We start from the raw sequence: 18,051 nt of genomic DNA, 5'->3' as shown, positions 1-18,051 counted from the left end.
GGCAGAAGATGAGAACTGAACTACCGTTGACAAATGTTAGTCAAAGGAGTCCAGCTATTGTAGTGAGGATATGAGAGTCTTCTTGGCATATGTACAACATGTATCTGACCAGAATTCTTCACTGAATTTGGGCTGTTGGTTGCATCATCAGCTGCCCAGGCCTGGGCTGGGTAGTGCCAGTATAACCCACACACCTACAGGGTGTGGTTCACTGCCCTATGTGATGGCACTTGGACCACTTACAAAGAGAAAGAATGAGGGTACATCTACACTTACTGGGAGATTGACCTGGTCAGGGTCAAACTTCCAGGGTTTGATTTCATGCACCCAGTGAGGACGTGCAAAATTGAGCTATTAGGGCTCGACAGGCAACCCCCGTACTCCTCATTATCAGAAGGAGTAAGGGAGGTCAATGGGAGAGTTTCTCCTGCCAGCTCCCCTCTGTGAGGATGACCAGATATGTTGATCATAGATAAGTTGATTCCAGCTACACAATTGTCGTAGCTGGAATTGCATATCTAGGATCGACCTTCAGGTCTAGTGTAGACCTGCTCAGAGTCTTCTCTACCCCCTTAGCTGAGAGACAACTGGCTTTTAACTCAAGTGGTAGAGGTTCATGCACTAAGCTCCAGAGGTCCCACGTTCAGTTCTACCTGTTGGTATTACATTAGGGAGCTTGATATTAATTCTGATCCAACATGTCCCCACTTGAATGGTGTGATTAGAACTGATACAGAATAGAATAACCCTGTCTAGGAGGGACTCCTACCTCTAAGGTGAGAGGGCTTCAGAATCTATAACCCATCTCATCTTCTGCCACTGTGCAAAGGAGGCTGTTTTCTATAAAGTGTGAGGGACATTTGGTGATGTGACCAGACTGACACCAACACCCTCATTTCACCCAGCACTAGCTAGGTGGGAAGAACTGTAGTGAGAAAGGGACTGACAACTGATCTTGACCCATGTGACCTGGTTTGCTGCTCCTAGAAATGGACTCCATTTCCAGTCCTCTCAGTGCTCCAGCCCACAGGGCTCTAGTCTGTCACCCCATCAGTTCAATGTCTGTATGTGGGGCAGAAAAGGAGGGTGAGTGAGGAAGGCATGGGCCATGGCATCAGCTTCGTAAAATATCTCTTCTGAATTCCAGTCCAGGGGATCCAGCTGAGCAACTGACTATCACTGAGTGGGCATTAGAAAGTAGGTGCAGACAAGGGTGAATCAGTTGTTCTAAAACAGAGACGTTGAGGAGGAAGGAAGCTGAGGCGATGACGGGGATTGTACAAGCACCCACCATTGGCTATGTCCCATATGAAGCAAAGCAGGTGGGGAGTGGAGATAGATCATAAAAAGCAATGTGATTATCACTCAGGGTGAATGTATACCTGACTGCCTAGAGCAGCTAGACCCATCACTCCAGTCACCTTTTTTCTTCAATGTCCTAGCTCTGCTCTATACCCCAATTATGTATTGTGCTTCAACCTATTCACCTTCTTGTCCTCTTTAAGTTAGGGACCAACCCTGTGTGCCTCTCTATGAGGCCCCATCCCACTTTTATGTGCTTAATAAATAGTAGTGAGTCATAGGGAAAGCAACAGCTGCATTCAAGACTCTTCATCCCATGTAGAGATCACAAATAATATTGTCAAGTATCGGAGGGGTAGCCGTGTTAGTCGGGATCCGTAACAGCAACAAAGGGTCCTGTGGCACCTTATAGACTAACAGAAAAGTTTTGAGCATGAGCTTTCGTGAGCACAGACTCACTGGGCATCTGATGAAGTGAGTCTGTGCTCACGAAAGCTCATGCTCAAAACTTTTCTGTTAGTCTATAAGGTACCACAGGACCCTTTGTTGCTGTTACAAATAATATTGTGAAGACAAAACTGCGGATCTTCAACACAAATGTGAAGAGTTTGCTCTTGTATGGATGAGAGACCTGGAATACTAAAATGTCTTCAAATCACAAGCTACAGACATTCATAAACAGATGACTGAGGTACATCCTTCACGTCAAATGGCAAGACTTGGTCACAAAGAAGCAGCTTTGGAACAGAGCGGGACAAGAACCATTTGACATTCAAATCAAGAGAAGAAAGTTGGGATGGCTAGACCACACTCTCAGAAGAGCATCATCCAGCATAGTCTATCAAGTTCTCAGATGCAACCCTCAAGGAAAACGCAATAGAGGAAGACCTCAGATAACATGGAGAAGATCTACCGAGAGTGAAGGACAACAATTGGGGTACTCCTGGAGGCTAGTGCTACACTCACCCATAGTGCCGGTAGCTTGATGCAAATGAGCAATCTCAAAAATGCAAAATGAACACACATTTGCATATTTGAGCAGCTCACTTGCATATTTAAGGCATAAACCAAGCAATGAAAATGTGGTTCTGCCAGCAAAAAAAGCGTATGTCACCAGAAAAAAATCAGATATAAGGGGCTACTGACAAAAGGTATTTTTGCTGGCAGAACACGTCTTCACTGCTTGTTTTCTGCCGTGAATATGAAAATGTCTGCTTGAATATGCAAATGAGCAGTTATTTTGCATTTTCAAGACTGCTGATTTGCATCAAGCTGCCGGCACAAGGTGTGAGCTTAGCACCAGCCGGAATCAACTAGAAGGTAACAGAGTTATTGAACTACATCTAATGGGCTGTTATCTGGAATAATACTGGGTCGCTGAGGTATACCTTGAGTGGATACAACAGTTTTCTTCATGCTTATGTCAAGGGAAAACAACTTGCCGGCTGTGGATAGAAAATCCATCAGTGACTGTAGTGTGTCTCCATTATGAGCAAAGAGAGCTGCATCATCTGTGAAGAGGAGTTCCCTGATGAGGATTTTCTTGACCTTAGTTTTGGCCTAGAGTCTTGCCAAGTTGTAGAGAGAGCCATCTAATCGTGTATGGAGAAATACATGGCTGTGTGAGTTTTGAAATTCACAATTTAGTAGAAATGAGAAGAGTATGTTGAAGAGAGTAGAGGCAAGAACACAACCTTGTTTGACTCCACTGTTCATTGCCAACAGTTCTGATGTAGATCCATCATAGTGCACTGTTGCTTTCATGTTTTTGTGAAAGGATGTTATGAGCTTCAGTGCAGTCGGTGGGCGGCCATTCTTGGTTAATACTCTGTATAGTCCTGGTCTACTGAGTGTGTCAAACTCCTTTGTTAAGTCCACAAATGCTACAAATAATGGCTTTCCTTGCACTCTGCATTTTTCCTGTAGTTGTCGAAGTGAAAAAATCATGTCCATCATGGAGCTGCCAGCCCTCAAGCCACACTGTGTTTCTGGGTAGACTTGATCTGCAAGTTTTTGCAGGCATTTGAGAATGACACAGGCAAATGCTTTGCCTGTGACTCTCAGTAACAAGATGCCTCTGTACTTGTCACAGTAACCCTTCTCACCTTTGTTTTAATAGAGAGTGATGATGTTTGCATCCTTCATGTTATGCGGGACATCAGCTGCTCTCCAACATTGTAGGAGTAAATTGGAGAGGAATGGGAAGAGCACAGGCTTGTTTGCCTTCAGGACCTCAGCAGGAATTCTGTCATTTCCTGGTGCTTTTCAATTGGAGAGCGCATCAAGATCTTAAGAAAGTTCCTCCACCATAGGCTCTGCATCTAGTTCAGACATTTCTGGAAGAGTTGGGATGAGGTTGTTGAGTTGAGGTTGTATTGTATGCTCATGGGTTATAAAGACTTAAGAAATGTTCCACCCATCTGTACACCTGCAGCTTTTTGTCTGTGATCACTTGTCCATTTAAATTCTTCAGTGGGGTGACTTTGGTAATGTTTGGTCCAAGTGCTTTCTTCAAACCCTCATACATGGTTTTCAGGTTGCTCAGATCAGATGCCTTTGGATATTAGAACATAGGTTGGTCCCATACACATTCACGCACCTCCTGGTTTCTCTCTGAAGAACAGATCTTGAGTGTCAAATTTGATCTCTTGTGCTTTGAGATGGGTTCTTTATGTTATTCAGATGTGCCTTGTGTTTTTCTTCAAGAGGCATAAGAATATCAGCATTTTCATTGATCCAGTCTCTATTAGAGAATTTAGATTTTCCAAAGGCAGATTTGGCGCATTCGTGTGTTGCATCACTCAGCATGGACCATGTTTCATCAACGGTTTGTTGGTCAGGTTTGTGTTCTATTTTGTGAGTGAGATCGTCTGCAAAGACAGAGCATCTTTGGTATTGAGGGTATTGATTTTTGGCTTATTGCGTTCCTTTGTCATATAGAGTTTCTTTGGGACGATTTTCACTCTGCTGATGATCAAAGAGTGATCAGTGTCACAATCTGCGCTGTGATATGTGCATGTAATTTTGACGGAGTTGAGATGTTTCCTGCGTGCCAGGACAAGGTCAAGTTGATGCCAGTGACCAGTTCTGCTGTGGCACCATGAAATCTTGTGACACTCTTTCAAGTTAAAGAAAGTATTTGTGATGCAGAGCTGATTCTGAGAGCTGAATTTGAGAAGCCTTTGACCATTTTTGTTCATTTCCCAACACTGTGGTGACTGAGGCAGATGGGCCAGGACTGATGGTTGCATCCAACTCTAGCATTGAAGTCATCAAGGATGGACAGTTTGCCATTTGGAAAGGAGACGATAACTTTCTGAAGATTGTAATAAAAGTGGTCCTTGTTTTTGGTGCATGACAGCAACGTGGGTGCATAAGCACTGATGATGTTGACATATCCTGACTTGGTGCAGAGCTTCAGGGATATAATACGTTCCAATTCAGCTGTGGTCATATTGATAGATTTCAGCAGATTGTTCCAAACAGTAAATCCAACTCCACAGAGGCAGTGTTCCTCTGAACTCAAGCCCTCTCAGAAAAAAGTATAGTTGGTTTCTTTCACTGGTCCAGCATCTGCCAGCCTGGTTTCCTGGAGAACAGCAATGTCAACGTTCCATTTGTGTAGCTGTTCATCTATAACTGCTATTTTGCATATTGAGTCAATGTTCATAAGGTCACGGGCAAATTCAAGTCTCGGATACATGGTCTGCACATTCCAGCTACTGAGCCGGAGGCAAGTTGATTTATTATTTCTTTTTTTGGTGGATACAACATTTACATCTACTGTTCAATTTTTGGCCTATCCCTGTGCACCCAATGAGGAAGGCAGATGTGGCGGGTCAGTGTCTTATTGACTGGGGGCTGCCCAGCTTGAGGTAGGCAGTAGCTGACCAGTGGAGCACAATAACTCCTCCCACCAACGAAAGTGACCCGTGGTGTCCTCCTCTTCGCCAGTTGAGGAAGGCTTATAACTTGTAACTACCACTTTCCGTGTTGTTTCCATGCTATCAGCAAGGAAGGAGTGTCCTCTCCATTTGGCACCCTCTAACATGCTGCGTTGCCTGGGCTAGTGTTTGGAGCAACTGCATTGTGCAAGCGGCCAGGTCCCCCTCTCAGTCGCACCAGTTGGATCCAAAGGAAAGACAGAAGTCGGTACTTTTGGAACTGAGGTGACTACAAGGAGGTGCTGGAAAGCAGGTTTGAAGAATCTTCTCTGCTAACCACCTCAGGGTCTCCACTCATGGAGATAGAAATTAGCTATTTTCACTAGTCAGTAAAGGCAGAACAAACAAAAATAGATTTAATTCACATCAGGGAAACTTTAGAGTGAGCATTGTACTAGAAGATATTACCTAATTCTAAGGACATTTTGTCAAGAGATGAAGCTGTGAAGACAGATAGTGAGGTCTCCTGCATCTGAGAAACCAGATTGGTTGCTCTTCACCAGGGACAGTGAGAGCACCTCAAATTCAGCTTCTGGAAAAGGCAACAAAACAGGGAAGCTCCTGCCACTTCCCAATCTGCCAGAGTCCTGTGCCATGGCTGATGTTTTTCTACAGGATTCAAGATGGAAAGCAGGTGCCACGTGGAGGTGTCTTGGTTTATTCAGAAGATCCATCCAAAAGGAACATCCCTCTGGGGTTGCTTTGCCTGCTGGATTTGCTGTCGGGGCACCTGGGTGTTAGAGTGAATAATCTCAGTACTGGTTACACTTGCAAATCCAGTGCTCAGGACAGTGGAAGTTGAAAAGGGCTTACTAGAGCCTGGCCACGTGCTCTAGCAAAGGCCAGGAGATTCCTTCCTTGGCAAAGCTCTGCCAGTGCCTCTGAGTCCTGACTGGACACACTCAATGCACAAGAAACATGACCTCCAGCACTGCAGGCTAGGAACATGCTGCTTCATTCAAACGTACACAACAGGGTAGGAGGAAAACCCACTAACTAAAGCGAGTGGAAGGAAGGGTTGGAGTAGGGCACCAACCCATGATATTCTGAGTAATCCAGTTAACCCCTTGCTTACCATTTTCCTATAAGTCTCATATTCTATGGTTCTCCTGGGCTCTCCAAAAGCTTTTCCAATATCCCTCAGTCCTGACCTGCAAACAATTCCCCTGTTACTTACTCCCCACACGTGTACCTGCCAGACTTCCTGGCTGTGTATTCAGGTGACCAACCAGAACTGCCATCCATGCTACTCTGGCTACACTGCTACTATTGGTGACCTAAGCTCAAGCAGAGCTGGGAATCCTACCTCCAACTCCAGGGGCGCCTACGGTCCCACACAGCTGCACTAATCCATTGTGATTCTGACTTGCAGAACCCTCCTGCTGTTTCAGTTCTGGGTTCCCAGTACCACGCAACCTCTGGATCACATGTTAGTTTGCAAACAGCGCTCCAAGGTGCTGACTGGTACCACTAACCTCCATACTGCATCCAACATCCTGCAATAAGTTTCTCTCATTCCCCAAACCTAATAAAAGCTGCTTGATGTTATGATGTAGCCGCATAGCATTCCTTTGTAAGGAAGTAAAGTGTCAGGGGCACAGCTGTGAAATATATGCCCAGCTTTCTCGCATTCAGTAGCCAGCACAGGGCAGAGAGAGGGAATGGGTTCCTGTTTAGGTTTTCAGTTACTGTGTTCCTAAAATATTTATTTTTCTGGGTGTTTCTAGGAGAGCCGTTTTAGAATCTAAATATTTGGCTAGCTGGGGAGTTGTGGCTGGATTCAGAAGGCTGGCCTCTGCATTTCACTGCTCGCTGATTTCCAGTATGTGCCAGGCATTCTGATGCCCCCTGCTCTCTGCACTCTCATGCCACAGGTCTCCTCAGTTCTTGCATAAAGATCAGACTCTATTTAAATGTAATCTCCGGGGGTGTACAGAGTGATGTGAGGAATTGAAAAGGACTGACTGGGGGGAGGAGGGGAGAAAGAAGCAGCATATAAATGAATAAGTAATAATAATAATGAAAAAGAAAGGATCATTGGAAAGCCATGGAAATTCTTTATGTCACATTAATGTGTTTTCTCAGCTGTTCTCTGTACTTTCTCCTAGTTGTTTTGGTTCCTCTCCCAAGGATGCTTTCTGCTGGAGAACAGAGGGTGCAGGAAAATTCCAGTTTATTGCTTTGCTTTCCCTATGGCCACCTTCCTCGCTAGAAACAGTTACTTTCACACTTTGCATTGTGGTGACAGAAAAAGCATCAAATATCACAGAGAACAGATGCCCTAACCCTGATGTGGAGGCAGGAAAAGTGATGCCAACATGTCAGACACAGCTCAGAGTAACATTGCAAACAGGCCCAATCTTGCATCACTTATACCCAGAGGAGTTTATAAGTGTAGGGCTCTTCCTGTGATGGTGCGGGAAGGGCTAAAGTGAACTCTGAAGCAAGGAATTGGAACAGTGAATCTTGGGGCCAAAACCAGCTATTTGAGCCTACGTGAGGTTGGAACTCTGGCTGCTGCTTCTGAGATGGCAGAACTGTGAGTCCTGGGGACATAGTTTGTACAGCTGTTAGGGGGATGAGGAATGCCCTTCAGTCATCTGTGCCAGCTCCCGGGCCTGTTCTGGAGCAGTGGCTGGCTCCAAAGAGGAGTCAGATTAGGTCTTGGTCTGTCAGAAAGCTACACATTATTTATTTTGAATGAAAGAGCAGAGTTCTCCTTATGGGTGGGACAAATAATTTAAAAACAAAGAAACAAAAGCAATGACACTATCATGAATAAAATGTGACTAGTTTGTGCCCTGAAGCAGGAAGATTAGCTCCGATCACCTCAGGGTCAGGAAGGGGTTTTTGCCATGCAGTGATAATACATACTCAGGAGTGTTATATAGGTTTTGTTCCTTCTTCTGCAGCAACTGGCATTTGCTGTTCCTTGACAGAGTCAGGGAGGGGTAGTAGCTGAGAGAGTTTGTGCAAGGAAATGAATTTTAGCATCCAGATTTGTGATGGCACATTTGTGTGATGCAATGTAGGTGTTGTTCATTGAGAATATTTTCTCATTGAGTCAAGGTGTTACTATGTCATGGCCTAATGTTGCAAGATAAGAATCTTTCAGAAGCTCTAAACTACAACTTGCGAATGTTCGTGGGATACAAGATCACTCCAGAAAATGAGAAATGCATGGTAAGCCTGGACTTTTCTAGTATGCCGTACCAGACAGCTTATGTGACCCAAGGAAGAGAGCACAGATACGTGACCCTAACTAGAAGAGGGCACAGATAACCTTGGGTTCACCAAAAGAATATCATGTAAGCTTTCTAATGAAAGCCTGAGGCACGTGGGTCATTGTAAACATTGTGAGATTTATGCATAGGAAATCTGTGAAGAGCTGTGTACGTATGCTGAAAATTGTGTCACTCAAAGTCAGAGTGCCTTGGGACAAACTTCTGCTGGCGGGAAGCTGGAGACAATTCTCTTCTTGCTGGTCCATTATGTGTTGTATATCTTACAACAGAATTCTGTTAGTATTCTGAGTCACACACTAATTAGGAGTTTGCAGAGATTCAAAAGGACATTGACAGGAAGAGGTACAACTCAGTGGAGGGGTGGATCCTGTTTTCAGGTGATCATTGCACTTCTTCTCTGGAATATCAGTGAGACACCCTTGCACCCTTCAATGTGCGAGGACAAGCCAACAACAGGTTTGATATTATGAAAGAGAGATCTCAGCCAACCTGATGGAAAACCATGGGAAGAGGTCTTGGGGTAATCTATCCTGTAACATATGGAGGAAAGTCTTGTGAGTTTAGTTTAGGCTGTAGGAAGCATGTTAGTAATAATATTGGAAGCAAATGGTTGCAAATAAAACAAAGTAATATCACTTGAATCTCTGTCCTTTGATCATAAACTTGTTTTTGCATCCACTATAAGTGTACTTAAGTGCTGTATGTCAAGCAGAGTGGTGATCATGAGCTGGTGTGTGCTGTTCCTGGGGGAGTAGCAAATTCCTTCTGTGAGTGACCCAAGGAACAGGGGCAGGGCACTAGGGGTGGATGCTTGGAAGACTGTGGGGCCAGTGTGTGCCTATCGCTCATCTTAGGAGAGGTGGCAGTGGGGGGGATCTGCAGAGATCTGCCAGGGATCTGATGCACAGCAGACACAGAAATGAGGTCCTCATGTTATGGGTAGGTGGTAGCAGGGTGCCTCACAACCCTGCGCAGAGGCACTTCGGAAAACATCACAGCATTGCAATTCCTATGTTTTTTTAGTCTTGGTTCCGATTGTCAGGGTGCCTTGCCCACTCCACACTTTGAGTGCAGAAATTGGGGCCCTGCAGCAACTCAAAAACACCTTGCTTCTACACAGGCCTTACCTTAAAACTTCGCAGGGTCACAGATTCTCTCACCCTGGGGGGGAAGTTCACTGCCACCATCTGAATGGGAAAAGACCCCCTAACCCAGGAAGAAACACTCAGGATGTCATCCTTTGGGATATCCCAAGCTCTTAAACCTTCCTTAGGAGAGCGCTTAGATACAAAAATACTAATTCAGTAGCTGACCTTTCATTCTAAGACATTCACATACACAGACCCTTCTCAAGGCACAGAAAACACATAATTGAAAAAAAAATTATTCACAAAACAAGAAAGAAGTAAACCATGGATTGCACGCAGAGAAAGATATTTCTCTGGGATTTAGCTTAACAGTTACAGGGGAAAACATCAAGTCAAACAACAGTGCAAAAGAGGTAAAACAGAACAACCAAGTCCAACCAAATTTAAAATACAGCATCCCCTGATCACGTCTACCTATACATTTCCCTGTTACTTACACCTCTATAGCTAATTTTGTGATGGTCAGGACATTCATAGGACTCATTTCAATTGCCAGGGAGACATCCTTCTCCCTCCTGTCTTTCTCTCTGCTGTCTGCAGAGACAAAAGCCTGGAAAGCTGTAATGGTTCTCAGTTTAACCATAACTACTTCACTCCCATTGGCTCACCTGGGATTTAGGTTACCTTAGGACGATTAGCCCCTTCCCTGCACTCATTCATGACACTCATCAACATGAGCCTCTCCACACATGCTGTGGTCTAGCAGACATGCAAGGAATAGTTATTAAGAATCTATTCCTGGCCTTGGTTTGCAATGTGACCTTGGTCAAGTCACAGTCCAAATCTGTGCCTCAGTTTCCCCACCTGCCAAACATGGGTAATGAGCTTGTCCCAAAGGGGAGTCCTGAGACTGAATTCTTTAGTGTTTGTAAAGTGCTTTGAGATCCTCAGCAGGAAGGTACCAGATAGAGACCGATTATTATTACTAAGCATCGCTTTGTGCCTGGCTCCAAGACGTTAGTGGATTCTATTCTATCAAAAGCCACCAAGTTGGTGGCTGTCCTGTCTCCTGATATCACAACGTCCTGGGAAAGAAATTCAGGCCAGATACCCCTGGTGGAACACACATCACAACAGGCACAGCTGCTTATCTGTTTGCTGCCAGCATTGTCCTCTCACTGTGACCAGTGACGCACATCTTCTCACACCTGCTCTCGAGGTGTTGATAGTGAAAGGCTGCCATTACCTGGGGAAGTTTCACAGCCTTTATTTTCATCTGTTGCCTTTTTTCTTGCAGACCTTCAAAATCCCCTCTAAGGTACTTGCATTTTAGCCCAAGAACTGACATAGGCCCCTCAGGGGAGTGAGCTCTCTGCTAAGACATGCTTACTGTACAATCAAGAGAAGGTAGATGTCACAGCACCCCTTGTCATAGGGAAGCAGGGTGATATTGTGATTAAGGAACAGGAACTGGAGCGATCTGGTTTCTGCTCCTAATTCTGACACTCATTCATTTGGGCAAGTCACTTCATTTCACCAGACAATGCCTCACTTTCATCACCTGTACCATGGGGTGAAGATAACCACCTTTGAATCTGTTGTGAGCCTTCACTTCTCAGAGCTAAGTCCTGCTCCAATTAGTTTCAGGGTTTGTTCTCCTGTAAAGTTCTGCGAGATCATGGAACAGAAACTGCTAAAGAAGAGCAGTGCTTTGTGCTGATTTTATTTTCCTGGCTGCTCATCATCCATCTGCTTATTTTCTTGAATTTTTCTTTCTCTAACCCATTTCAATGCTTGCAACTCCACTGACAAATTGACTTAAAAGCTGAGCTAACTTTGCAAATCTCTTTTATGCGTGACCATGGGGAGAGCAGGCACGGCCTCAGCATGGCTGCTGGGTCTCACATCAGGCAGGCGGCAGCATTCTTTTTTTTTTTTGCTTTGCAAAGCAGTGAGAGATGTGAGGAAGAAAAGTGCATATACAATTCACAGAAGTCTGAATTTGCTCAGTGCCTCTGCAACAGAGGAATTCTCAGGCTGCTCTGTGGACCATCCTGGGAGAAGAATTGTAGGACTTTCCAGAATATGTCTGTCCCAACCTTGGCATCAGGCAGCGATCCTGTTCCATGCTGCAGCTACTGTGTCCTGGTTTGCACAGAGGGACAATCCATCTTTGTCCAGGTTTCTATTTGCAAACGCCTGCAACATTCTGACCCACACAGAACACCCTTTATTATTCTAGGACCAGAGCCCTCTCATGGCTATGCCAGTGCACTTTACTTCTGACCTAACCTGGCTTTACTATGCCAGTCACTAATCACTGGCTCCCACACACAGCTCTGCTAATGTGCATCCATTCTGGCCTGCAGCACCTCCCCACTCATCACAGTCGTGGGCTCCCCGTGTAGCTACGCCAGTTAATCTCAGTCATGACTTTCCATACCCCTTATTAGGCTATGCTAAGGTCCGCCTCCAAGCTCTGCCCACAGCTCCTTTCTGTCCTGCAGCAGCCCCTGCTTTCCAGGGCCTACCACAGCTCTGCTGGTGCTCGTCAGACACACCCAGCAGCTCCCCATCACAGCTGTTCCATCTCTGGAACCCCAAAACTCTGCTCAGAAACATCAGTCATCACCTGCCTGGTCCCAGGCTCTTACAGGCTGAGCCCAACATGCGTGTTTTGCCCAGCCATGGTGGCAGATCTGCAGCATGGGTTAGCCTGAGTCTGCCAAACTCATCTCTCATGCGCCGTGCACTGGACTTGCCTTCTGCCGTGCTGACAGGAAAGTGCAACGCCCCAGCCCCGCTCCCTGGCACAAAACTCTGATGAAAAACACATGCCTGGTCAGACATGGTCAGATTCAGAGAGCTCAGGGCCACACCTGGATGCCATCAAGCAGTTTAATTTCCCTTTTAAATTACAAAGCAAGCTAGATGATTTCCAGTGATTTTCAGCACCGGCCTGTCCCTTTCTAACAGCTGCCTGGTGTACATCTAATAGAACACCTGCTGCTGGGTACGGGGCCTGCATCGACAAGGCAAGCAGCTGAATACCGAGAGAGAGGAGGGGTGGGAACCAGACACAGAAACTGACTGTGGAGTGAGGGAACGGGTCAGAATCAGCCAGGGAACTGACTGCAGAACCAAACAGCCCAGATGATGCACAAAGGGAGGGAGAGTGCCCCTCACACCCTGTTCATAGGTTCTCGCTCTCAGGTTTTATCAGTTTTGCTTGGTCTCAGGGAAACCTGTTTGTTTCTGCGGGGTCCTGAATGGGGGCTGTCTGAGGTAAAGTGCCAAGGGTGGGGGTATCCTGGGCAGTCCAGGGGTGAGAGACTCACAAATCAGTGCTGTGAAAGTCTGTGCCCATCTCACTTCCTTTCACACTCTGGTGCTCGCCGAATGGCTTGAAGGCTTCTCAGAGCTGCTGCGTCCTCCTTGAAGCCCTTGGGCCTCGTTCACCTCTCTGTGACATCAGTATAAATCCCAGGTAGCTCTGCAGAAGTCACTAGAGCTGCAATTGTGGCAGGAAGAGCAGATTCAGGGCCCTGAATTTGATGGGTTTGGGCCCATAGTGGCTACATGGAGAGACCATTATTTCTGTGGCATGGCCAAGGCGTGCTGTAAGAGAAGCAGTTCCTGGAGTGAAATTCTGCTCTCCTTGAGGCCCTCAGAGAAATACAGGTGGTTCCAGGGGTGGGGGTTGAGGGATGACCTATGACCAGGCCCGCTGTTGGAGGAAGAGGGGAATTGTCCTGGGTCCCAACATTTCAAAGGGGGCAGGAGCTCTGGCCACCACTGCTGCTCTTGTGGCAGCAGAGCTCTGGACCCCTTTGAAACTCCGAGGAAGCGCTGCTTTGCACAGCTGTCAGGCAGGCCCAGTGTGCCCTTTCTGCCCTTCACCATGTCCCTTCCAGGATGTGGAGCTGCCCCCACCCCCGTCTTACCCTGGGGCCTGCAGTGCCTGTGGGCCCACTGGCTGTGGCCGCCCTGTTTGGCTTCAGGGAGTGTCTCTGTGATGTGGGGAAGTGAAGTGGAAAGCAGAGCAGGGCCTGCTGCATGGCCCTCTGTGGTTCTGGAAATACCCAGTCTATGATAGAAAGATGTCTGTTTTTAACTCTCTGCACAGGAAATGCCCCCCGCTGACAGTATGGGCAGGATCCCATCTCACCCAGCGTGACTCCAAAGATCTCAGCTTTAGTGTGTTTACTGTACTTTGGCTGTGCCAAAGTCCTGGCCTGTACATAATGAGTCTTCCTTGGATGTAATGCACAGGCATGATTCGGCCTTTACGCTTGGCAACCCTAGGGGCTTCCTATGCAAAATAGGTCCACAACTGCTCGCTCTCTGGGCTTGGCTTTCTGAAAATTGGGGTCTAAGCCCAAAGACACACAGGGAGCCAGAACTAGAACCTTGGTCTCCAACCAACCTGTCCTTCCTTCCCCATTTTCAGTATGTGCTTGGGCGTGGTACAGTACATCACATGACACGGGCAGTCCAGCCTGGTGAGCACAGCTGAGCAGTCCTGTGGGATGGGGCTGTAGCTCACATGTGACTCTTACCACCCTCACTTCCTTCACCATGGAGGTCTAGCATTCATCTCCACCGGAGAGTCTCAGCACTGGGGTCAGTGGATTGGGGGAAGTCGCCGAGGGCCAGATACACAACAGATGCCTCCCTCACTCTGGTACAGCACCAGGGTTCTCTCTTCGACTGAAAAAGGAATCCTGGAAGAAAATCAACATGTGAAATGTAGGACAAGTTAAATGTGACACTGGCAGCAGATCCGTGCACTGTTCAGAGCGGAGACACTAAAGATAGAACCAGAATTAATGGCCTGGCCCTGCTGTGTTCCATACTGATTATACCTGTTGTCTATTGGTGGCGGTAGCAAGCCCCGTTCAGAGGGAGCTCGGACGAGCGATTTATACGGTAGCTGTAGTGCTTTGCGTGGTTAGGGATTCGCTGCGCTCATTCCCAAGCCTGTCAGGTCCTCCTGTAAAACTGTCAGCTCAGGAAAGGCCCCGAAGCGCCCATTCGTGCAGCAGCGGAACTGGGATTATTCGGATTGCTTTTCTGTTTTTCTTCCTTAATAAAATGTAATCTGATTATTTTGCTCTAAATTTAAATTGAATTGAACAAAGGTGAAAGGTCCTGGGCTGACACATCTGGAGAGGGGAAGCTGTAGTTATCCAAAGAGCAGGCACAGCAGCAATGCATGGAAACCTGGGTGTGTGAGGACTAGCACTGAGTCAGCAAAAGCCCTATTCAGTCCCTGGAATCCACTGGTACTGCTAGCAAAGGGAGTGGGAGCCTGACCAAAGCCGAGGCCAGCCTTTCTGTTGATCACTGGCCAAAGGGTCAGCTCTTGAATGCCAGTAGCAGACACGGGTTTGGCATGTCTGACCTGGGTATGGCCAACTCCCATCATAAAGGGGCTGAACGGTGGTCAGCTGGATACTGACAGAATCAGAGTTTGAACCAGGGCCTTAGAGGTGAAGTACTAGCCTGGTGTGCCACTGAAGCCATTTCCAACATACTCACCATTTAGAACCCCTCTTTCTTTTTCCTTCCATATATTTGTGGATATCCGTTCTGCAGATCAAATCAGCTCAGCATAAAAACCAAGGAGATGTCTTGAAACGGGATTTGAACTGAAATTCAACCCACCCTTTAAAAAATTTCTTCAAATAGAAAAGTTCTAAACATACTTGACTTGAGAGTCATTTAATACTTTGCCAACTTCCCTTTCCACAGCTCACAGGCTCTGATGAGCGGTGGGGTCTGCACCCTGGCCCTTGCTGCAGGTCACAAATCAGCCCATGGCACGAAGCCATTTCCCTCATTTTCACTTTACCTGTTTTGAAATATGTAAACAAAATCAGAATCCCCCCACGTAGCAGCCGTTGACCTGGAAATACCACTCTCAAGCCTATTTTGGTCTCAGATCCCTGGCCAAATGCCAACTCAGCATATTACTTTCCCCCTTCTGAAGTCCTCTTCACTGTTTCTATTGGTTGTGTTTTATTTCTTCACTTCCTGTCTCAAATTGCAGTGCTGCTGATAAAGAGCTGCCACGTTCCACCCCAGAAGTGGTTGTGTGCCTGGTGTGGGTGACATGGTGACTGTGAACTCCCCTGGGTATATCTGGGGTGAATGTGTATTATTGACCATGACAGGAACCAAAGTGGAACAGACTGTCCAACAAGGGGAAGTGTAGCAGCTGCTTCTTAGTGTTTTTCAAGCCTTTTATGTTCATGGCTAATCTTCCGTTTCCCTTTCTCCTTTCCTGTAATCCCCCCATTTTGTCAGCAGCCTGCATGCCGAGAGGGTATGCTGTGTTTCACTGGACGAGCTCTTGCCTTGAAGTGCCATGACCTGGTAGGGAAAGCAAGTGAAATCATCCTGATGTGCTTCAATTCTCTTCCAGTCATCCTTCTCCCTGCATTCCCTCGGGGCCCCATGCTGTAGTGAACTGAGTACAGGGCACTGCTGGGCGCTCTGGAGCCCTAATCTCAGCTCCACCATGGCCTCCTAGCAGGCCTTTGACCAAATCACAGCCCCATTCTGTGCCTCAGTTTCCCCATCTCTAAACTGGGGCTGATCATTCTTCTCTTCTTGGTGATTAATTGGATAATGTCTGGGAAGCTCGACAACGGGCGCTGCTGTCGAAGTGAATGCTCTTGCAACAGCGTTACTAATAAACTTCCACCCACAGCCTTCTACTGACACTGGTGCTGTGAATAAAAGAGCTGACTCTGCATTCGAGATCCAGGCCCTCCAGCAGGGTGGGCAACAGAGTCAGTTGCATGGGGCCCTGCATTGCAAAGGGGTCTGGATCTCTGGCCACTGCCATGGCTGAAGTGGCAGGGGCTGGATCTCGAGGCTCCTTTGAAACACCACAACAGTGCGGCTTTGCTGCACCACAGAGCTCTAAGGGAGAGGGGCAGCAGTGTGGTCTGAGCAGGGCTAAGGGCTGACAGCCCATGAGCCCACCCCTTCCAGGGGCAAGACCCCGCCCTTTCACCTTGCCTTGGGGCCCACAGTGGCTGTTGGCCCCAGCGTGCAGATCAGATGGTTTCTGGGGATTCCAACCCCACTCCATGTCCCCCTCACTCAGCTCCCACCTTTCTCTCCTGGGAGAGCTAAAGGTACTTTGTACAGTACAGGAAACAGCATTCATAGGGTTCACTTGCTAGAAGAATATATGGAGCATGGAAGAGTCTTCCTATACGCCGTTTGTTTCTCCTCATTTCCAGTTATGCATCTGGGTGAGCCCAACTGACCCTTAATTTCTGGACAGAACCGTGAGAGTACTAGGGTGTGCGTCATTAACCCCTCTTTCCCTTCCTCTTTCCAATGAACATGGACATGGGGAAAAGAGCCCTTCTCTGTCTACCCCTTCCCTGCCCTCACTCTCCCAAGAAGGAGTCTCCCAAGGGCCTGACAGAAACTGCCCGTCTCCAAGGCTGTCTGAAGCCTGCAAACCAACCCTGCAACACAGGCTTGACAAATCACCTGTCTTGTGAAGGCAAAGAGGGAGCAGCAACAGACAACCAAATGCTAGGAAGACAGCATCCCTGCTGGGACTTAGCGCATGATACCTGGGTCAGAAGCCCAATGCCGTATCCATTATCTATGCCCTAAAGATTTACCAGTGCAGCTGGATGATTCCTTTGCATGTTGCCTGTGCCTTGTGAACCTGAAGTTCATGCAGCAAGATGCCGAGATTCCCCCCATTTGGTTCCACCTGGTGCCTTTAGATTCTGGAGAAGTTTCTTTGGATGGAATCCTCGTTTGGGTGGCATCTTACATGGAGCTGTCGGCTCCAGAGAAGGGAACTGGTAACCTTTCCTGCCAGGCCACGCAGGCCCAAGTATGTTGTGAGGAGAGCACACTGGACCCCAGGACTTAGTAAGAGAAGGAAGAAATTCAGTCTGTCTGACGGGAAGGACGGCCTCTTTGATGCAGAGTATTCCAAGATGACAACGGAGACCCAGAGCCACATGTGCTTTCTCAGTGCCACCACCCCTCTGTCTGTTTGCGATGAATGTCCCAGAAAGCAGAACTGGCAGTGCCCGACACAGTCAGCCTGGTCTGCCACCCAGCTGCGGGGCTCCCAGGCTCAGGGAGGCAATAGCTCCCTCAGACACAATGACTCCCAGGCCAGCCTGCTGGGGAATTGCTCGATGGCCATTGTTGTCACTGTTGCTGCCACAACCCACTGATGCAGCATACTGTTAATTTTCCCAGCTAACTTTGGTCTGTTGTAGCAGCTGGAATGTGACTCGGGCAGCATCTCCCTAATAAAGGCAAGAGGGCTGAGACCCATTACACATGTGTTTTATCCTAAATGAAAATGAAGTAGCTCTATAATTGCTGCTGTGATGGGCCCGGGGAGTTTTGCTTTTTCTCTCTTTCTTTTGTTCTTTCTGTCAGTGTTATTGCTCCAGATCAGAAGAGTAACCACAGACT

The sequence above is a fragment of the Carettochelys insculpta genome, chromosome 13 (assembly GCF_033958435.1).
Source record: "Carettochelys insculpta isolate YL-2023 chromosome 13, ASM3395843v1, whole genome shotgun sequence".
In the NCBI taxonomy this organism is placed as follows: domain Eukaryota; kingdom Metazoa; phylum Chordata; order Testudines; family Carettochelyidae; genus Carettochelys; species Carettochelys insculpta.
This window is presented reverse-complemented; position numbering follows the sequence as displayed.